The sequence below is a fragment of the Mytilus californianus genome, unplaced genomic scaffold (genome assembly GCF_021869535.1).
Source record: "Mytilus californianus isolate M0D057914Y unplaced genomic scaffold, xbMytCali1.0.p SCAF_33, whole genome shotgun sequence".
In the NCBI taxonomy this organism is placed as follows: Eukaryota; Metazoa; Mollusca; class Bivalvia; order Mytilida; family Mytilidae; genus Mytilus; species Mytilus californianus.
Window position 1 is genome coordinate 1442592 of NW_026262683.1, and position 24608 is coordinate 1467199.

Sequence of the window (24608 nt, forward strand, 5' to 3'; positions counted from 1 at the left end):
ACTTCCGGTCTCATTTGATAGCTTCTTTTACACTGATTCCAAAAATATATAGTTTCTATTTACTTTTGCATGTAAAACAGGAGATAATTGGCCACTTCCGGTTATCGAAAGTCATGTCTGGTCTTTAGTGATAAGTTTATGTATTTATATTACAAAATATATGGATTCTGAGTACTTTTCCATGAAAAAAGTGCAAAAAAGGCTACTTCCGGTTTTCTCATGGTCACTTCCGGTTGACATTTTTCAAGATCATATGTCACCAAACCTTTTGTAAAAGGTCATATGGCTTTATAATGAACCAAGTTGAAGTGATAATCAATTAACCTTATAATTAGACATTTCAGGGGCACTAACTCCTATTAGATGCCATTAGATTGTTTCAAACCAAATGTAACATATCTTCATTACAATAAAGCAAACATTTTGCACTTGTTGTTTCATATATATCTTTAAAAGTGTTGGAGAAAATGCAAAAACAAGGAAAAGTCAAAATTGAGAACTTGACCTTGACTTCATTTTCTAAGTTAGGACCTACAGGCCTCAAATAAAAACATTCCAGGGTTATACAGTTAAAGGTTTATGAGTTAAAAAAACATACCGACAAATTTATTTGGTAAAGGTAGATAACTCCTATAAAATTTCATCGAATCGCTTCGATCTAAATTAGCCAACAATTTCTGAGGATGTAACGAACAATTTAGAAAAAGAATTTTGTTGATACCTTTTTTTGTTACGAAGGAGATGCACACACTTGATAAACAGTGAATAGGGTGATAACTCTTACAAAGAAAATGATTCGACTGAGCAGGGTGAAATTTAAAAGCGCATAAACTATACGATACAATATGAGAAATATGTAAGCGACATATTGCAAAACAAACATTTATCGAAAGAACAAAATTTGGCGGAAGAAAAAAAAAATAATAATAATTAAAAACCAATTGTTCAAAGAACAATTGAAGGTCTTTCCACATCAATTTTCTAAAAAATTGATAGAAAGCTACTTCTGGTTTACTCAAAGTTATAAATAGCGTCAAAGTATAGATTTATTCATACTGATTCAATAAATAAATGGTTTCTATATACTTTTGCCTGTAAAAAGGGAGATAATTGTCTACTTCCGGTTTAGAAAATGTCACTTTCGGTCTCATATGATAGCTTTATTTACACTGATTCCTAAAATATATGGTTTATATATACTTATGCCTGTAATAAGGGAGATAATATGCTACTTCCGGTTTATAAAATATCACTTCCAGTCTCAAATGATAGATTAATGTATGACCATTCAAAAAATATATGGTTTCTATGTACTTCTACATGAAATAAGTGCAAAAAATACTACTTCCGGTTCACTCAAGGTCACTTCCGGTTTACTTTTTTCAAGGTCATATGTCAACCAACAGTTTGCAAAAGACCCTATGGCTTTATCATGTACCAAGTTGGAGTAATAATCAATTAACCTTAAATTGAATCATTTCAGGGACAATAACTCATATAAGATATCATTGGATTATTTCAGACCAAATGTATCATATCTTAATCACAATTAAGCAAACATTTTGCACTAGTTCTTTAATTTGTAATTTTAAAAGTGACAGAGGAGATCAAATAACAAGGAAAAGTCAAAATTTAGAATATGACCTTGGCCTCAATTTCATTTAAATGAACCAAGGAACTCAAATCAATATACCTTAGGTCTCTATCACTTACAATTCATGCTATACATTTATATATTCCTTATGTCAAATACAGAAGGGGAAATAACTCTCATATGGAGTTTACGTATCGCTTCGGTCAAAATTGGACAAAACATCCTGAGGATATAATAAATTTGTCGCTTTCTTTTACGGTTACGGAGGAGATGCGTGCACAAGGGAAACAGTGTTCGGGGAGATAACTCCTACAAAGAAAAGTATTCGGTTAAGCAGGGTCAATTTCAAAGGCGCATAAACTGTTCGATATCATATACGAAACATCTAAGCGACATCTTGCGAAACAAATATTTATTGCAAGAACAAAATTAGGCAGAAGAAAAAAAAAAAAAATCAGAAGAAAACCAATAGGTCTTTCCACAGAAAAGTGGAAAGACCTAATAATCAGAACAAATACAATAGGTCTTTCCACAGAAAAGTGGAAAGACCTAATTAAAAACCAATTGTTCAGAGAACAATTGAAGGTCTTTCCACATCAATTTTCAAAGTTATTGAAAACAAGCTAGTTCCTGTTTACTTAAAGTTAAAATTTGCATCCAATCATAAGTTTCCTCATACTGATACGATAAATTAGTGGTTTTTATTTACCTTTGAGTGAAATAAGGAAGATAATTAATTACTTCCGGTGAAGTAAATGTCACTTCCGGTGTCATATGATAGCTTCTTTCCAAAAATATATAGTTTCTATATAATTTAGTCTGTAAAACAGGAGATAATTGGCCACTTCCGGTTGATCGTAAGTCACTCGTGGTCATTAGTGAGAAGTTTATGTATCTATATTATAAAAAATATGGATTCTGAGTACTTTTCCATGAAAAAAGTGCAATAATGGCTACTTCCGGTTTTCTCAAGGTCACTTCCGGTTGTCATTTTTTAAGGTCATATGTCACCTAACCTTTTGTAAAAGGTCATATTGCTTTATAATGTACCAATATGAAGTAATAATCAATTAACTTTATAATTAAACATTTCAGGGACAGTAACTCCTATAAGATGACATTGGATTGTTTCAGACCAATATAACATATCTTCATTACAATAAGGCAAACATTTTGCACTTGTTCTTTTATATATATCTTTAAAAGTGTTTGAGAAAATGCAAAAATAAGCAAAAGTCAAAATTTAGAAATTGACCTTGACCTTTGACCTTGACCTTATTTTCTAAGTTAATACCTAGGGACCTCAAATAAAAAAATTCCAGGGTTATATGGTTAAAGGTTTATAAGTTAAAAAAGCATACCGACAAATTTATTTTGTAAAGGTAGATAACTGCTATAAAATTTCATCGAGTCGCTTCGATCCAAACTAGCCAAAAATTCCTGAGGATATAATGAACAATTTAGAAAAATAATTTTGTCGATATCTCTTTTTGTTACGAAGGAGATGCACACACTTGATAAACAGTGAATAGGGAGATAACTCTTACAAAGAAAATTGTTCGTCTAAGCAGGGTGAAATTTAAAAGCGCATAAACTATACGATACAATATGAGAAATATCTAAGCGACATATTGCGAAACAAATATTTATCGCAAGAACAAAATTACGCGGAAGAAAAAAAAAAAAAAAAATTAAAAACCAATTGTTCAAAGAACAATTGAAGGTCTTTCCACATCAATTTTCAAAATAATTGATGAGAAGCTAATTCTGGTTTACTCAAAGCTATTATTGGCGTCCAATCATAGGTTTCTTCATACTGATTCAATAAACATATGGTTTCTATAGACTTTTGCCTGAAATAAGGGAGATACTTGTCAACTTCCGGTTTAGAAAATGTCACTTCTGGTCTCATATGATAGATTTATTTACACGGATTCCAAAAATATATGGTTTATATATACTTTTGCCTGTAAAAAGGGAGATAATTGACTACTTCCGGTTTAAAAAATGTCCCTTTTGGTCTCAAATGATAGATTTTTTTACTCTGATTCCAAAAATATATGGTTTATATATACTTTTGCCTGTAAAAAGGGAGATAATTGGCTACTTCCGGTTTAGAAAATGTCACTTTCGGTCTCATATGATAGCTTTATTTACACTGATTCCAAAAATATATAGTTTATTTATACTTATGCCTGCAATAAGGGAGATAATATGCTATTTCCGGTTTATAAAATATCACTTCCGGTCTCAAATGATAGATTAATGTATGACCATTCAAAAAATATATGGTTTCTATGTACTTCTACATGAAATAAGTGCAAAAATGACTACTTCTGGTTTACTCAAGGTCACTTCCGGTTGACATTTTTCAAGGTCATATGTCACCCAACATTTTGCAAAAGATCTTATGGCTTTATCATGTACCAATATGAAGTAATAATCAATTTACCTTAAAATAAAACATTTCAGGGGCAGTAACTCCAATAAGATGTCGCTGGATTGTCTCATACCAAATGTATCATATCTTCATCACAATATAACAAACATTTTGCACTTGTTCTTTAATATATAACATTAAAAATATCGGAGAAAATGCAAAAACAAGCAAAAGACAAAATTCAGAACATGACCTTGACCTTTGACCTTGACCTCATTTTCGAAGTAAGGATCCAAGGACCTCAAATAAAAAGACTATAGGTTTATACGGCTTACAGTTTATGAGTAACAAAAACATAACGATTTATTTCATAAAGGTAGATAACTCCTATTAAATTTCATCGAATCGCTTCGATCCGAATTAGCCAAAAATTCCTGAGGATGTAACGAACAATTTAGAAAAAGAATTTTGTCGATATCTTTTTTTGTTACGAAGGAGATGCACACACTTGATAAACAGTGAATAGGGAGATAACTCTTACAAAGATAATTGTCCGGCTTAGCAGGGTGAAATTTAAAAGCGCATAAACTATACGATACAATATGAGAAATATCTAAGCGACATATTGCGAAACAAATATTTATCGCAAGAACAAAATTTGGCGGAAGAAAAAAAAAAAAAACAATAATAATAATTAAAAACCAATTCTTCAAAGAACAATTGAAGGTCTTTCCACATCAATTTTCTAAATAATTGATGAGAAGCTAATTCTGGTTTACTCAAAGCTACTATTGGTGTCCAATCATAGGTTTCTTTATACTGATTCAATAAACATATGGTTTCTATAGACTTGCCTGAAATAAGGGAGATAATTGTCAACATCCAGTTTAGAAAATGTCACTTCCGGTCTCATATGATAGCTTTATTTACACTGATTCCAAAAAATATATGGTTTATATATACTTTTGCCTGAAAAAAGGGAGATAATTGGCTACTTCCGGTTAAGAAAATGTCACTTCCGGTCTCATATGATAGGTTAACCTATGATCATTCAAAAAATATATGGTTTCTAGGTACTTTTCCATGAAATAAGTGCAAAAAATACTACTTCCGGTTCACTCAAGGTCACTTCCGGTTTTATTTTTTCAAGTTCATATGTCAACCAACAGTTTGCAAAAGACCCTATGGCTTTATCATGTACCAAGTTGGAGTAATAATCAATTAACCTTAAATTTAATCATTTCAGGGACAATAACTCCTATAAGATATCATTGGATTGTTTCAGACCAAATGTATCATATCTTAATCACAATTAAGCAAACATTTTGCAGTAGTTCTTTAATTTGTAATTTTAAAAGTGACAGAGGAGATGAAATAACAAGAAAAGTCAAAATTTACAATATGACCTTGACCTTTGACCTTGGCCTCAATTTCATTTAAATGAACCAAGGAACTCAAATCAATATACCTTAGGTCTCTATCACTTACCATTCATGCTATACATTTATATATCCCTTATGTCAAATACAGAAGGGGAAATAACTCTCATATGGAGTTTACGTATCGCTTCGGTCAAAATTGGACAAAACATCCTGAGGATATAAAGAGCAATTTGGTAAAATAAATTTGTCGCTTTCTTTTACGGTTACGGAGGAGATGCTTGCAGGGTAAATTTCAAAGGTGCATAAACTGTTCGATATCATATACCAAATATCTAAGCGACATATTGCGAAACAAATATTTATCGCAAGAACAAAATTAGGCGGAAGAAAAAAAAAAAAAATAATCAGAAGAAAACCAATAGGTCTTTCCACAGAAAAGTGGAAAGACCTAATTAAAAACCAATTGTTCAAAGAACAATTGAAGGTCTTTCCACATCAATTTTCTAAATAATTGATGAGAAGCTAATTCTGGTTTACTCAAAGCTACTATTGGTGTCCAATCATAGGTTTCTTTATACTGATTCAATAAACATATGGTTTCTATAGACTTTTGCCTGAAATAAGGGAACAAATTGGCTACTTCCGGTTTAGAAAATGTCACTTTCGGTCTCATATGATAGATTTATTTACACTGATTCCAAAAATATATGGTTTATATATACTTTTGCCTGTAAAAAGGGAGATAATAGGCTACTTCCGGTTAAGAAAATGTCACTTTCGGTCTCATATGATAGCTTTATTTACACTGATTCCAAAAATATATGGTTTATTTATACTTTTGCCTGTAAAAAGGGAGATAATTGGCTACTTCCGGTTTAGAAAATGTCACTTCCGGTCTCATATGATAGATTTATTTACACTGATTCCAAAAATATATGGTTTATATATACTTTTGCCTGTAATAAGGGAGATAATATGCTACTTCCGGTTTATAAAATATCACTTCCGGTCTCAAATGATAGATTAATGTATGACTATTCAAAAAATATATGGTTTCTATGTACTTCTACATGAAATAAGTGCAAAAATGACCACTTCCGGTTCACTCAATGTCACTTCCGGTTGACATTTTTCAAGGTCATATGTCACCCAACATTTTGCAAAAGATCTTATGGCTTTATCATGTACCAATATGAAGTAATAATCAATTTACCTTAAAATAAAACATTTCAGGGGCAATAACTCCAATAAGATGTCGCTGGATTGTCTCAGACCAATGTATCATATCTTCATTACAATAAAGCAAACATTTTGCACTTGTTCTTTTATATATATCTTTAAAAGTGTTTGAGAAAATGCAAAAACAAGGAAAAGTCAAAATTTAGAACTTGACCTTGACCTTTGACCTTGACTTCATTTTCTAAGTTGGGACCTAGGGGCCTCATATAAAAACATTCCAGGGTTATACGGTTAAAGGTTTGTGAGATAAAAAAACATACCGACAAATTTTTTTGGTAAAGGTAGATAACTCCTATAAAATTTCATCGAATCGCTTCGATCCAAATTAGCCAAAAATTCCTGAGGATGTAACGAACAATTTAGAAAAAGAATTTTGTCGATATCTTTTTTTGTTACGAAGGAGATGCACACACTTGATAAACAGTGAATAGGGAGATAACTCTTACAAAGAAAATTGTTCGTCTAAGCAGGATGAAATTTAAAAGCGCATAAACTATACGATACAATATGAGAAATATCTAAGCGACATATTGCGAAACAAATATTTATCGCAAGAACAAAATTAGGGGGAAGAAAAAAAAAAAATAATAATAATAATAATCAGAACAAATACAATAGGTCTTTCCACAGAAAAGTGGAAAGACCTAATAATAATCAGAACAAATACAATAGGTCTTTCCACAGAAAAGTGGAAAGACCTAATAATAATAATAATCAGAACAAATACAATAGGTCTTTCCACAGAAAAGTGGAAAGACCTAATAATCAGAAGAAAACCAATAGGTCTTTCCACAAAAAAGTGGAAAGACCTAATAATCAGAAGAAAACCACAGAAAAGTGGAAAGACCTTATTAAATATAGTTTCGGCAACTTCTATTTAAATATTCATGAGGAAAAATAATATCGGGTCAGTGACTGTATATGACATAGAAATATACAGTCAACGCATTTTGACTGCTCAAATAGAACGAGTGCAGTATAAAGAAAATTTGTTGTTCGACCTGTTAGTCAAATGCGTTTTGTTAAGACATACTTTTTCACTTTTTTGGTCTTTTGGAAAATGTTGTTTGTGCTGTATTTAGACCCCTCTAACAAGAAATTTGTTTTGCACGCACACGTATAAAAATTGCGGTTTTTATCCACCGCAATCATAGGTTTCAACGTTGTTTTCAATTTAGACTTGTTTATATATATATAGGTAATATACGAAGATGATGTAAAATCGTGTTGATAAATATTTCGGATTAACAAATATCCTTCGTCAGTGTCAATAATTTTAACAATACTAATGGTTTGTGTAAAATAGCTCAATAATAGAGGTCGGTCAATTTAAATCCTATCCAATCGTATCAGGTGCGTTGACGTATACGTATCTGGGGACATACTAATATAACATGTCGTACTATCCTTGAGTGAAATATCGTTGAATATGTGAAGAAACCGTGCTTACGAGGTACTTGGCACTATGTGTGTAACTAATATAATTGTCAAAGTTTAATTATCTCGCGTCTGGAACATAACCGAATCGAGTGCACATTATTTTGAGCATATGATGTCTTTTTTCCAGTGTTGCATTTGGTAATTTGTACTGTCTTCGTGTAATTGCCCTATATCTGGGTTTTTCACACAAGCCTACGTGAGCTAATGATAAACCCCCTTTTCGCAAAACACCATATATATAATGGATAATTGTTTTCGCTATTGGTTTCCATGAAATGAAGAGAATAAGGAGTTTTGATACTCAGCATAGACTTAAACTCGGGATCAAATATTTTGTTTTCTTATGCCTCCAGATACGTTAACGTCAACGTGTCTGATATGAAGTGATACGTTTTAGATTGACCGACCTCTATTACAGGTAAGTTTTAGTCTATTGATTTAATCCCAAATCGTGAACCTCATCAAATAAAACAATACTCAATAGACGTGCCTGTGTATATATACGTCTATTGAGTATTGTTTTATTTGATGAGGTTCACGATTTGGGATTAAATACTCAATAGACGTGCCTGTGTATATAAATGTCCCAAATATTTTACACAAACCATTAGTGTTGTTAAAATTATTGTCACTGACGAAGGCTATGTTTTAATCCGAAATATTTGTATATTGGTAGATTGATTATGTGTTATTCGTGTAGTTTATATTGTATGTAGAGAGCCTTATTGAAAATTGGTTTAATCCAAAAGGAGTTACTCTCTTAAAATAAAGTTTTTTTTCTTATTATTATTATTATTATTATTATTATTATTATTATTATTATTATTATTATTATTATTATTATTAAGAGATGACAGAACTGGGAAGTTCGTTGACACTTGGTTCTAGTACTGCAAAAACTGCGACCAAAACCGAGTTAAATATTAGAACAATGAGTAATCTACCAGAAAAGCAGAAGTAAATCAGTAAATCGCGTTTTTTATGCAGTTGGAAGGCGTAAAGAGTAAATTTATTTGAAATTGATAAGTGAACATGATTCTCATTCAATGATATACCGAAGGAAAGTTCGGAAATTGTATTTCATAAAAATTGCAACTAATCATATACAAGTGAATATAATATTGCGGTGGTTACTAAGAGACAAAATGATTAAATAAGCAGACTGTTCAAAATACGACAGTGAAGTCACGAGTATTTTAATTCTTCTATCAATTGGAGTGCTTGTATATTTTCCAATAAAAAAAGCTATAAGCAAGACATAAAACTTATGAAAACTGAGTTAGATAAAAAGTTACTCGCCTAACAAACGCTGCAAACTATTACGGTGATTCAAACTTGCTTCATTAAATTAACTGAAACAACTTTAAAGAACAAGCATTTTACTATAGCCAGTTCTTAATGAAATTTCTTCCGGGTTTAAAACAAGATATTACGGTCAAAGCTTGCTCAAACTTATAATCCGAATCAATAAATACAACTGCCTTTTCCAAACCAACTATTGATTTAAATGATCATTTATTAAGAAACAAAAACTAATTTTTATTATCTTCTTTAATTGCAAAGTTTGTTTCATACCTACCTGAAAACATACGTCATAGCTTTACAACAAGAAAAACTACAGCGACATTTGGATGTTAATAGTGATTTTAGTGGCATCTAATCACAACGAGGTCAGGGTGAGACCAACATTATTAAGAGTGGCTATATCACACTAGGGGGTGCATATAGATAATACAACAGCATCATTCACCGATGCGATTCCATACTCTAAACCAAAATGTAGAGCAAAACCATTTCGTTGATTGGATGCTTTAGACAAGCTTCAATGGTGTTATCATGATAAGAGTAATGATGTTGACCAGATATGGGTTTTTGGAGACTTTTGTCAAGGGATATTATAGAGTTCCTAATAGAATTGCAAGCAACTAAAAAAAAACAATTTCTAGCAGGGTTTAAAAAACCCGGGTTTTATGAGTATTGCCCAGCCCAGTGGGAAATACTGAGAAAACCCGGGTTTTACTGGGCTTTACCGGGTAATACTGGGCAATACTGGGTAATATGAAATACTGGCCTGAATTTTAAAAGAGGAATCAGTGATTAATCACAAATTCAATACATTAAAGTCAAAGAATTCAATTTGTTTTTTTTTTAATAAATATAACTTATATGAAGAATTAACAGTTCTATGTAAGGAAATAACTTTTAAACATTTTTGTTCATTACTAAAAATGTTTACTAAGTTTTAGCATATGTTTATGTACATCACTAATTAATAAGTAACAATTCAGATTATAATACAGATTTGTTGATATAACAATAATCAGTCTTTTGATTTCTATAAGTGTTCATGGCCTGTCCCCTTAGGGTGTTTGTTTAGCAATATGATTGTATAACAGTTAAAATTTACAATTCATTAAAACACTGCAATAAAATGCATTTTTTCAACTTGGATTTAATATTGAAACAAAGCTTGGAAATTAACAAGGTATCCTGAAATGTCCAAAACTTGTATTCTGCCTACATAGAATCAGTGGAGAAAAGGAAGACATTGAATTTTCAATCTTCAGGAATGACTCTCAATGGTTATCCGTTTAAAATGTATATCTTTAGCTTTAATACTATTAAACTACAACAAGTCTTTACTATTTTGTGTAAATATAAGCTTGCAAAATCATATTACCCAGTATTGCCCAGTATTACCCGTTTCTAGGAGTATTGCAAAGCCCGGGAAAACCCGGGTTTTCCCACCCGGGTTTTCCCGCCCGGGTAATACTTTGCCAACCCTGTTTTCTGGACAGGTACAATTGTCTTCTGTCGAAGAAGCGCACCGATGTCACAGTTGTAGCATATCCTCCAATTATAAATGCTGAACCGAATGATATGGGCATAGGAACCTGATGTTCAGTGGTTGTCGTTTGTTGATGTGGTTCATAAGTGTTTCTCGTTTCTCGTTTTTTTTTATATAGATTAGACCGTTGGTTTTCCTGTTTGAATGGTTTTACACTAGTCATTTTTGGGGCCCTTTATAGCTTGCTGTTTGGTGTGAGCCAAGGCTCCGTGTTGAAGGCCGTACTTTGACCTATAACGGTTTACTTTTACAAATTGTGACTTGGATGGAGAGTTGTCTCATTGGCACTCATACCACATCTTCTTATATCTATATAGTGTATACTGCCATAAAGAAATGTCTTCACATGTCGAATAATTCTGGGCAGGTTCATGCTATTCAAACATTCAACCAGCAATTCTATGCAATCGCACAACAAGTTAAATCGCAATGGTCTCCACAGCTTGTAAAAAGTAAAATAACAAAAATACCGAAATACTCCAAGGACAATTCAAAACGGAAAGTCCCTTATTAAATGGCAAAATCAAAAGCTAAAACACATTAAACGATAGCAAAACAACTGTCATATTCTTGACTTAAACATTGGTAAAGGCATTTCCTTATGTAGAACATGGTGGATAAAACCTGGTTTTATAGCTAGCTAAACCTCTCACTTTTATGACATTCGCATAAAATTCCGCAAAACCACTCCTGCTTTCAAGATTGGATTACGGATGGAGATCAGTCAAAGATTCCTTGCTATTTTGAAGGAAACAATTCAGTAGATTTTCATTATCCTGTAAGGGAAAATTACAATGTAAAAAGTCCTGTGTTTGTGTCACCAAAACATTGCATGTACCGACTTATGTTCCTGCTACGGATAGAAATCCTGCAAGAACGTGCATACACATACTCTGACAGAAGAGGTTTGAGGACTAACTTCAATTATATTTGTCCGTAAAACTCTTGGTGAAATTTGTAAAGGCACATTTGTGATTATGTATAACTGAATCCTGTATCAAAATCTCAAAATTCCTAAAGGTAAAATGTGGTTCTTGTATTCGAAAATGCTTTTAATATTTGTTTGAATATTCCGTACTGACTTGTGATCCTTTTTTGCATTTTATTACATACAAAAAGTCTTTAAAACCCATAAATCAGTCTGTTTTAAGAGAGTTTGTTTGGAACTTTGGAGTACTAACCCAAACCTAGATGTACAAAATTAAAATGTTCAACAATTATTGGGCGTTAATAGATATATATTTTTAAAAATACATATTTTTGTTTTCGTTTTTTTTTCTGTTGGTTTGCTATGATTTTGAAGCCCGTAATAGTAAGGGTTATGAAAAAAGGAAATCTTTTTTGTTTAAACCACCCCTTTTTGTAAAATCGTATCACTTTTTCGGTACAATTAATTTTTTGATGATTTTTAACTTTTTAGAAAAGATAATCTATGCTGGTTTGCAAATTTTTTTGGAATGAAGGAATTGCCGTTTTTATCAATTATACAAATTTTTTTTTTTTTCTTATTATTATTATTATTATTATTATTATTATTATTATTATTATTATTATTATTATTATTATTATTATTAAGAGATGACAGAACTGGGAAGTTCGTTGACACTTGGTTCTAGTACTGCAAAAACTTCGACCAAAACCGAGTTAAATATTAGAACAATGAGTAATCTACCAGAAAAGCAGAAGTAAATCAGTAAATCGCGTTTTTTATGCAGTTGGAAGGCGTAAAGAGTAAATTTATTTGAAATTGATAAGTGAACATGATTCTCATTCAATGATATACCGAAGGAAAGTTCGGAAATTGTATTTCATAAAAATTGCAACTAATCATATACAAGTGAATATAATATTGCGGTGGTTACTAAGAGACAAAATGATTAAATAAGCAGACTGTTCAAAATACGACAGTGAAGTCACGAGTATTTTAATTCTTCTATCAATTGGAGTGCTTGTATATTTTCCAATAAAAAAAGCTATAAGCAAGACATAAAACTTATGAAAACTGAGTTAGATAAAAAGTTACTCGCCTAACAAACGCTGCAAACTATTACGGTGATTCAAACTTGCTTCATTAAATTAACTGAAACAACTTTAAAGAACAAGCATTTTACTATAGCCAGTTCTTAATGAAATTTCTTCCGGGTTTAAAACAAGATATTACGGTCAAAGCTTGCTCAAACTTATAATCCGAATCAATAAATACAACTGCCTTTTCCAAACCAACTATTGATTTAAATGATCATTTATTAAGAAACAAAAACTAATTTTTATTATCTTCTTTAATTGCAAAGTTTGTTTCATACCTACCTGAAAACATACGTCATAGCTTTACAACAAGAAAAACTACAGCGACATTTGGATGTTAATAGTGATTTTAGTGGCATCTAATCACAACGAGGTCAGGGTGAGACCAACATTATTAAGAGTGGCTATATCACACTAGGGGGTGCATATAGATAATACAACAGCATCATTCACCGATGCGATTCCATACTCTAAACCAAAATGTAGAGCAAAACCATTTCGTTGATTGGATGCTTTAGACAAGCTTCAATGGTGTTATCATGATAAGAGTAATGATGTTGACCAAATATGGGTTTTTGGAGACTTTTGTCAAGGGATATTATAGAGTTCCTAATAGAATTGCAAGCAACTAAAAAAAAACAATTTCTAGCAGGGTTTAAAAAACCCGGGTTTTATGAGTATTGCCCAGCCCAGTGGGAAATACTGAGAAAACCCGGGTTTTACTGGGCTTTACCGGGTAATACTGGGCAATACTGGGTAATATGAAATACTGGCCTGAATTTTAAAAGAGGAATCAGTGATTAATCACAAATTCAATACATTAAAGTCAAAGAATTCAATTTGTTTTTTTTTTAATAAATATAACTTATATGAAGAATTAACAGTTCTATGTAAGGAAATAACTTTTAAACATTTTTTGTTCATTACTAAAAATGTTTACTAAGTTTTAGCATATGTTTATGTACATCACTAATTAATAAGTAACAATTCAGATTATAATACAGATTTGTTGATATAACAATAATCAGTCTTTTGATTTTTATAAGTGTTCATGGCCTGTCCCCTTAGGGTGTTTGTTTAGCAATATGATTGTATAACAGTTAAAATTTACAATTCATTAAAACACTGCAATAAAATGCATTTTTTCAACTTGGATTTAATATTGAAACAAAGCTTGGAAATTAACAAGGTATCCTGAAATGTCCAAAACTTGTATTCTGCCTACATAGAATCAGTGGAGAAAAGGAAGACATTGAATTTTCAATCTTCAGGAATGACTCTCAATGGTTATCCGTTTAAAATGTATATCTTTAGCTTTAATACTATTAAACTACAACAAGTCTTTACTATTTTGTGTAAATATAAGCTTGCAAAATCATATTACCCAGTATTGCCCAGTATTACCCGTTTCTAGGAGTATTGCAAAGCCCGGGAAAACCCGGGTTTTCCCACCCGGGTTTTCCCGCCCGGGTAATACTTTGCCAACCCTGTTTTCTGGACAGGTACAATTGTCTTCTGTCGAAGAAGCGCACCGATGTCACAGTTGTAGCATATCCTCCAATTATAAATGCTGAACCGAATGATATGGGCATAGGAACCTGATGTTCAGTGGTTGTCGTTTGTTGATGTGGTTCATAAGTGTTTCTCGTTTCTCGTTTTTTTTAATATAGATTAGACCGTTGGTTTTCCTGTTTGAATGGTTTTACACTAGTCATTTTTGGGGCCCTTTATAGCTTGCTGTTTGGTGTGAGCCAAGGCTCCGTGTTGAAGGCCGTACTTTGACCTATAACGGTTTACTTTTACAAATTGTGACTTGGATGGAGAGTTGTCTCATTGGCACTCATACCACATCTTCTTATATCTATATAGTGTATACTGCCATAAAGAAATGTCTTCACATGTCGAATAATTCTGGGCAGGTTCATGCTATTCAAACATTCAACCAGCAATTCTATGCAATCGCACAACAAGTTAAATCGCAATGGTCTCCACAGCTTGTAAAAAGTAAAATAACAAAAATACCGAAATACTCCAAGGACAATTCAAAACGGAAAGTCCCTTATTAAATGGCAAAATCAAAAGCTAAAACACATTAAACGATAGCAAAACAACTGTCATATTCTTGACTTAAACATTGGTAAAGGCATTTCCTTATGTAGAACATGGTGGATAAAACCTGGTTTTATAGCTAGCTAAACCTCTCACTTTTATGACATTCGCATAAAATTCCGCAAAACCACTCCTGCTTTCAAGATTGGATTACGGATGGAGATCAGTCAAAGATTCCTTGCTATTTTGAAGGAAACAATTCAGTAGATTTTCATTATCCTGTAAGGGAAAATTACAATGTAAAAAGTCCTGTGTTTGTGTCACCAAAACATTGCATGTACCGACTTATGTTCCTGCTACGGATAGAAATCCTGCAAGAACGTGCATACACATACTCTGACAGAAGAGGTTTGAGGACTAACTTCAATTATATTTGTCCGTAAAACTCTTGGTGAAATTTGTAAAGGCACATTTGTGATTATGTATAACTGAATCCTGTATCAAAATCTCAAAATTCCTAAAGGTAAAATGTGGTTCTTGTATTCGAAAATGCTTTTAATATTTGTTTGAATATTCCGTACTGACTTGTGATCCTTTTTTGCATTTTATTACATACAAAAAGTCTTTAAAACCCATAAATCAGTCTGTTTTAAGAGAGTTTGTTTGGAACTTTGGAGTACTAACCCAAACCTAGATGTACAAAATTAAAATGTTCAACAATTATTGGGCGTTAATAGATATATATTTTTAAAAATACATATTTTTGTTTTCGTTTTTTTTTCTGTTGGTTTGCTATGATTTTGAAGCCCGTAATAGTAAGGGTTATGAAAAAAGGAAATCTTTTTTGTTTAAACCACCCCTTTTTGTAAAATCGTATCACTTTTTCGGTACAATTAATTTTTTGATGATTTTTAACTTTTTAGAAAAGATAATCTATGCTGGTTTGCAAATTTTTTTGGAATGAAGGAATTGCCGTTTTTATCAATTATACAAATTTTGTACGGAAAACGTTTGTTGACCTTTGATCTTGATTTCTGAAAAACGGCACCATATTTTCTTTTGACCACAAAATTAAATTAATACAACACATATTTTCGAATCGAATGATATATGATACAGCCGTGTAGTATTTTTGACTATTCTATTTTGAAAATGTTCATTCTGGTCACCGGGCTATAGACAGTGTTTACTCATGTAAATAACTTAGTTTCGGCAATGTGGTCTATCGAAGTGTAAACCAAGGAGATGAAGAAGAATCTTATTATGAAGCAGCAGATGGAAGCAGGATTCAAATAACATTAATTTTCATATATTTGTTTTCACATTTTGATGCTTTTCGTTTATGTGCTGCATTGTGCAATGATTTTATTGTGCATTGTACTTGTAGAATATAAAACAAGCTACATTTGTATATTTATGAACAATTGAAAGTTACTATATTCAATCTTAACGATATAGCAATACCGACTTGAATTCAAGAGTCAGATTTAAAACCTTTTAACACAAATGGGAGAGAAATTGTTCAGAGACAGAATGGGACAGAATTGAATCTTTTGAATCTTTTGAATGGAATTATCAGAACTGGATATCGAATAAATATATCGTTAAATTTGATTGTCTCATTGAAAACAAATATCACTTTTATGAAATATGCAAGTCTGTACATGAAAATGCAGAAACTATAGGTCTAGACCAAATATTGTTAAGAAAATGAATTATTTGACACGAAAGACTGCTTCCATTCGATGCAATGCATTAAAGTCAAGGGTTTATATAAAGCACAATCGAGAATTGATAGAAAAAGAGATAATCTGTTTGATAAAATCACACATTCCTCCCTGATTTAGAAAAAAAAAGTTACTGTGATGATTGCATTTTTTCCTGCCGATACAGATACGGACTCCATATTAACATTGAACTCTGCTCCATATCCAGCATTACAGTCTAGCTGATTTTGTTGTTTTATTTACATCACACATAGGAAAAACTCTTTGTGAATGGACGACAGAAGTTTTTTAAATGGAACCTTCCAGGGACAATTCGAAAATGTCTCGCAGAGATTGCAAACCAGAGATACGATAAAAAGGAAACATCTAAAGGTCAAATGTACTATGCGGATGTGATAGATAAAGAAGAAAATTTAGACATTTCGGAAAATTGTATAAACGAGGAACTATGTCAAGCCTGATTCAGAATATTTTAGAAATTTCTCGATCAACTTCAAGATATTGCAACATTATACATTATAAATGAGGGACATTTAACATATCTCTTATTGTACCTATATTTTTCGAGAATGTCTTCCTAGAAATGAGTGGCTTGAATGAAACTAGGAAATCAAAAATTGCAACTCTCTTGTCATTTTGAGGCCCTGCTTCATAAAAAAGTGACTGACGTCACTCATCATTTAGGTATAACTGATAGTCTGGACACAGGGGATAAAAGACTAGAAGTTCATGCTGAACCAGAAATGTGCTGTTTTTGTACATGTTAAAAGCAATTTCCTTTGATCTATATAAGTGTAAATAAAAAAATGAAGAAACAGTCTATTCGGACAGCATTACACAACACCAGTAAGTACTTTTGATAGATAATTTGGTGCATCTATCATTCAAAACAGATCTGCTGACAGGTGAGAACAGAACTACATAGATGTTCACTTTACCATAAACCATAAAGGGGATAAATAGAGATTCATATCAAGTTCAAGCTGGCATGCGGAGGAATGCGATGGAACAAATGATTGCATTTGCAAAGAGGAAAAGAAAAAAGATTTAAATAGGACATTTCCTTAACTGTATCCAGAGAAAGAACAGGTATACAAAGTTTTTAAACAAGAAGCCATCTGGTCAATTTCTGGTCTTTGGAGTGTCAACAAGCACAATAAATCTGAAACGTAATGTAACTCCAATAGATCAACTGAACTTCACGTTAGAATCAGTTCATTTAGATGATAATGAACTCAATATGTTCATCGAGGATCTAGACAAAAGTCTCTAGACATAAGTTAGAAGCCAAATACATAGAGATGCAAAAATCAAAATTAGCACTTCCAAATCATCTGAATAAAAAAATATTATTCTAACTGACGAAGAGAATACATTTCATTATTAGAAAATATATAAAGGATAGCGGAAACAAAAAAATCCAGGCAATCAAAACATGAATGTTGTGGAAAGTGATTCCTACTAAATCTAGGGGATGAATATGAAATTAGAATAGAGAAAGACAGTGAAAATGTTCGTTATTAGAGCAAATCATGGATGTTATTATTCATATTGAAACAATTATGATGCAAAAGAAGCACAGAAACAATCTTTCAATGTTAGTAAGACAAACCCTATATTAACAAGAAACCCTCCTCTAGCGTCAGGGCGTGATGACAAAATTGTTTTGAAAATGTATTGGATGACAAATTACTTAAAACCGAACATGTTGGGATTAAAGAGAGAATATTCTTTGCATCTGATTTCAAAATTGCAAACCATTGTAAACTTATTTAAACTAAGGGACACTAGTCTTAAGTTTCACACCTTTCTCTCTGAGTGTCCCGTTATTCATCTGAGGAAGTCCAGAATAACCAATCTCATGTCAACCTATAAAGAATCCAACTTATTCATATCTTAATATCTTACAATTAATATGAATGGTCAAAACTTTCAACGATTAAACATAAAAACAGCAACAAAAATATTTGGTGTCGTTTGACTGTATTCCAACATCAGCATGCGTGTCTTTTATCAAATCATTACCAGACCCAGAAGCAGCTGAAATTTACAAGATTATGTCTCAATAGATATAAGAAGATGTGGTATGAGTGCCAATGAGACAACTATCCATCCAAGTCAAAATTTATAAAAGTAAACCATTATAGGTCAAAGTACGGTCTTCAACACGGAACCCTGGCTCACACCGAACAGCAAGCTATAAAGGGCCCCAAACATTACTAGTGTAAAACTATTCAAACGGGAAAACCAACGGTCTAATCTATATGAAAAACGAGAAACGATAAACACTTATGAACCACATTAACAAACGACAACTACTGAACATCAGATTCCTGACTTAGGACAGGTGCAAACATTTGCAGCGGGTTTAAACGTTTTAATGGTACCAAACCTTCATCCTTTTTCTGAAACAATAGTGTAACATCACAACACCATCAACACCATCATTCATAAGTTAAAAGAACAATTTGGAACACATTTCAGAAGGAACATTGATGGATACAAACAGCTTTTACCGAGGATAAAACCGTTTTTTCCATTCTCATTTTGAATGTAGCCTCAATCTATGACGGATTGTTCTCATGACTACTTTTAATGCATTTTCCAGCTGATAATTTCCGTTTACATGTAATCATCAAAGCAAAACTGTACTATCTCCTTATTATGATAGCAAAATCAACTTTGGTTTAGACAGTATAAGGAAAATTAATCAAAGAACAGCGAAAAAAAGACATGATCTACATCAACTATGGATAAAGAGAAAGAACTCTATATTTAAAAAAAAAACACTTTACACGAGAAACAAGATTTAATGACGATGATACAGATAGAGATGCCAAGAAAGTCCTCAGCACCAAAGAACATGGAACATCAAATGTATGCTGATGACGAAAAAACACATATCATACGAACTGTGAAACTCATGATGACGCAAAATGCACTCATTAGAGAAGAAGACTATTCATTAAAACATATTTACCATTCTAAAATTTCCGAAATTGGAAAAACAACTTTAAATGGGAACACAGGAGTTCATAATTACTGTCAAAAAAGGTCAAACTGTTAATGTAAGGAGACCTAAAATGCAAGCCAAAACCAGAAGCCAGTAATAGAGTCAGAAAGAGAAGAGCATAAAATAGTGGCTAAAGTAGAGTGGTCTTGATTATTTTTCATCCAAACCCACCACCTGCTAAGTTGATCTGAAACCAGATGGATATCAAATGCGATTCTAATATGACGTCCTTCTTTCGCTTTGGAAACAAGGCCATTTTCTAATTACAATAAAACATTAGCTGCACGTGATTGACGTCACAATTGAAATTGCAACGTCAGTTGTATTTTGAACTACGCCGGAGGTCGAAATGGACAGTTTTTTGTGTTGCCCGATAGGAAATTAAATAAAATCAATCTAGTAGTAAGTTTACGAATTTATGTATTTTTATCGTTCAACTGTTGACTTTCTATACGTTTTTGGTTCATCAAATCAAAATGGCTGCCTTTTGAATGTGTATTATGGTTCGCTTTGAAGTACAAAAGTTTTAAATATTCCTATCAGAATCGAAATAATTCTATCATGCCATGCTTTATGCTAATTTTAACATGGGAAGGCATTATATTTGTCAATATTTTACACCTCGCTAACGCTTGGTATACAGATATTGACAAATATAATGCCTACCCATGTTAAAATGAGCATAAAGTATGGCATGAAAGAATTATTTCTCAAACAATAAATCCCCTTGTGTAAAAAAAGGCACTATAGCACTTAATCAAAACATGTCAGGTAGTACAAGCACTGCATACAAAATCATCAGTGGGTTCTGAAGGTGATCAGCTTGTGTCCTTTGACTTCCAAATGGTGCACACAACAGAAACAATTGTTTAGTTTGCTAGTACAAAATTCAAATTATTTGCTTCTTCTGGACAACAACATGTTGGTTCTCAATGCAAATATAAAGACAATTGTTACCAATCTAAAATTTTGACTGAATTGTCATTAGTTAAGAGAAAGGTTATGTGACTCCCTTTGACTGTAAGGCCAGTACTAGAATGAAAAGGGGGAAAAAGAAAATGCTATAGACCATTTTTACAGAAGAAAACAAAATCTTAAGCTAGGAAAATTTGAGCAAACAGCCTGTTGTATAATCCTAACCATACCAGGTAAAAAAAGGTCACTAGCAAGTTTCTGATTAAACAGTTGAAATATGTAGACCTGAAGAGTAACTAAATAGTGTATGTCGACAGTGAAGCATATTTGTATTTGTCAGAATGTGAATGCGTGAAGGATAATTGCCAGTGTGACTTGTCCGCAGCACCAGTCACATTTTGTTTTCAGAAAGAAAGTGGGTAGACAAAGAAGTGCTTATGAATAATATCAAGCAAAAAAGAAAGAGGAGGCAGAAATGTCACAAGCAGACTGTTCGTTTTACAAGAGTACAACAAATAATCTAAGGGATGGAAAATGCGTGGTCAATGTTGTTAAATCAGCAGGCATTGATAATTAGGTGATACATCTACTGATCATTAACATGTCCGGTCCAAAAATGAAGTCTCTTAAAAGGCCAATATACTTATGGTTGCAAAACGAGAAACCAGAGTTATGATATGACTGAAATTATACCTCGTTAACTTTTCAACAAATTAATGATATGATTTCTAGTGTAATATACTTAAGCAATGGGTGTAAACGAACTGTCATCTGTAAAGAAAAATGGACAAACTAGAGACAATTTAGTCAAAACTTATTTAGTGGAAATAGAAAATGGAGAGAGAGATAAGGATTTAACAAACTTGATAACTTCTTCTACACAAAACAATGCACCAAAGTATACTGTCAATCTAAGGTTGACTGAACTGCTCTAATTTAAGTACATGTCTTTGTAAGACTCATGCAGTAGGTGATTAATGACATGTTAAAAAGTTCATTTTTTGTCCCTTTATGATACGAAAACAGGTATATGAATTCAATTCTGTCGTTATTTTCCATGTGTAATGTGCAATACGTATAAAACGTAGCATTTAAAAACTGATACTATGGGAAAGCAAAAGTACCATGGAAAAAAGTTAATCAAAAAAAACAATGAGGATTTTTACAATCTTCACAAACAAAACACAACACACTAGTCAAAATTGTTAAAAATATAAATTTACGTTATAGTTTGTTTCCATATCAACCATTTTAAAACAAGTTAGAATCTTATAATAAAAAAAAATCAAAAGTTTTATTTCTGTTTGTCTCCAAAAACCAGCAAAGCGCTAACATGGAAACTTTAAAAGACAAAATATTAAATATCTTTAAAATAAAAATAAAGTCGTGTCTTGTTTCTTTAACATGTTTAAAGAATTGTTCTTATGAAAAATTGTCCATTTTGACAATTATCCAAATTTCCATACAGATGAACAGTCAAACTTCTAGAACTTAACAAGCCAAACTTCTCCCTTTATTTGTGCATTTTTTATGTGTTAATTATAATTGAGAACATATGGTCTATGAAGTTATATTGATAAAAAATGAAAACGTATACTCTGAATATAGTGCACCCCTTTTAATTTGATAAAAAATTAAGTTTTCCAAATGTTATAATGTGTCTTTATCTAAATAAAGGTTGTATTTAACCGTGAATTCATCTAGATATTTTGAGCTTTGAAGCATAAAATTGCTTCAATGGTTGGGGACAGTGAAGTACTCCTCCCCCCCCCCACCCCCCTATATTTAGATATTTAATTTCTCCGAAATATAAAAAAAAGTGTTAATGGTTACGCATAACCCTTTGTCTAGCCTGAGACTGATTCTGTTAAAAAAACGGCAACAGTAGTATACCGCTGTTCAATAGTCATAAATCGATTAGGCGAAAAGAAATCCGGGTCATAAACCAAAACCGAGGGAAACACTTCAACCATAAGAGGAAAACAACGGAACAACAGAAACACTGTAAGTATAAACGATTAATGTTGAATTTCCAAAAAAATTACATCTATTTCGCATGTTTATCAGTAAAGCAAAACATTACGAATGTGAAAAAAAAAATTTGCTCAGGATACTATTACTTTCAAGAAGCTTCTCTCCCTGCTGTGTAAAATTTACAGAAGGTTTGACATAGATAATCAAATGCAAAGATCTTTAAACACAGACTGTACCCTCATGTTCATGTCTATGTTGAGTATAAAATAGAGCTTAGTGTATTTTTCATGGTTTTTATTTTCAATCTAAAGAGCTATGACGAAACTTCAATAAAGTTTTATGAAATTCCATATCAGTTTGAAACAGAGTATTGATTTTTTAAACTTTAAAACTAGACTGTATAGTCTCTTTCCAAGTCTTATCACACAAAAATTAAAGATCATTTTCCAGTATAACATGTTAGATATGGGGAAATTTGAAATAAAATTCTTAAGATTCTTTTTCTTTATCTTGGAGAAACATATGTTTAAACACTGAATTCCATAAATGTTTGACGAAGCAAGGCTGAAAAAAATATATATCTGTTTTCTACTTACATGCTGAATGAAAAAAAGATCAATAGATAGGTAAATAATTATATCTTTAAAACGTTTTTGAATAAAATAGTGCTTGTTTATAAATGACAAAATATTTTAAGAGTAGGCACAATAATCTAGTGTAGGCAGAGAAGGATTTGCGGAAACACAGCTGTTTTTGTACAGGCCTTATTGATTGGTAAGAAACATTTTAACTACAGACTTAACATAATTGTTGACAATGATGACTGAATGAAGGAATGCTACGTCTTACTTTTGCGGCATTTGTAGGAGACAATACAATGCGCAGCTACGCATAAAGCTCATGTTACATCCGTCTTGTGCATATTGCAATTGCTAGCAGAATAAAGTGGATTATTCCATACTGATTGAACTTGGGAGGTTTTTCTATATGCATTCAAGTTTGAATAATATTCACCTGCGGAAAAGGTAAATTCACTGCGCAATACGTCGCGTGCTTTTACGTATATAATTATGATAAAATCGTTTGATGTACAGTTGGCTTCAGTAAATAATTGTCATACCGTATAATTTCTCTCTCGAAATACGGAATAAAACAAGTAGTGTCTTCTGTTTCGATAAATATGTGGTTTAATCGACTTTTGAAATAACTTATATTCACTTCGGCAGATGGCCTCAGTGACGATTTGTTATTTAAAAAGTTAATAAAACCACATATCTAGCTCATCAAAAGAAATGAATTGAATACAATTTAGAATAAGACATATAATCGTAGTTATTAAAATGGCTCAGTTACAAAATAAATATCCTTTAGAGAACAACCATTTAACTCTGAATGGGAAGGGGATAATTGTTCTTTGCTTAAATATATTCTTAATGAGAGTTTTTTTCATTAAGTCTTATGTTCAGTTCTGGAAAAAATTTAAGCAACAAAAACAATTCATAATTTGATGCTTGCATGATACAATACAATGTTTCAAAAAACAACAAGAAGCACACAATTCCTCAAAGTAAAATAGTCGTTCTTCAAGCGTATAAATACTTCTTTAAATATGACTCACATAAAAGTTATCACAATTCTAGAATAACATACCAAACAATTTTAGAATCATAGCAAATCTACATTTGCCATTTCCAACAACAGATTACAATGTGTAGTAATTCCATTCAAGCAAACAAGAACTAAAGTATGAATTTGCGAAAAAGTTTTGATGAAAATATTTCCAAACATAGTATGGTTTTTCTTTTCAAAGAAGTAAAAATTTGTCCATTTTGTCTTTTATTTTTAAACTTTAGAATCTCACATTCTTCCTTATCATGTCTCAAAGAAGTTCCTAAAACTTTTACAGGTTATCTGTCCAATAAATTTGCTATTTAGTCTTTACTGTTTTTGAGTTTTCCTATCCTTATCCTTTCTGTATTTTAATTTGTATTTATAAGCAATCTCGAAAAAGATCCAAAAATT

The 24608-nt window shown here is 31.9% G+C and overlaps 1 long non-coding RNA gene across 1 annotated transcript in view; it reads left to right on the top strand.

Annotated features, from left to right (window-relative positions):
* Window positions 1-4932: 4932 nt before the first annotated feature.
* LOC127736576 (uncharacterized) overlaps window positions 4933-24608 on the top strand; it is a 417821-nt gene continuing 398145 nt past the window's right edge. The window contains exons 1-2 of the long non-coding RNA XR_007999052.1: window positions 4933-5009; window positions 6265-7378. This is a non-coding gene — a long non-coding RNA (uncharacterized LOC127736576). The remainder of the gene's footprint in view (window positions 5010-6264; window positions 7379-24608) is intronic.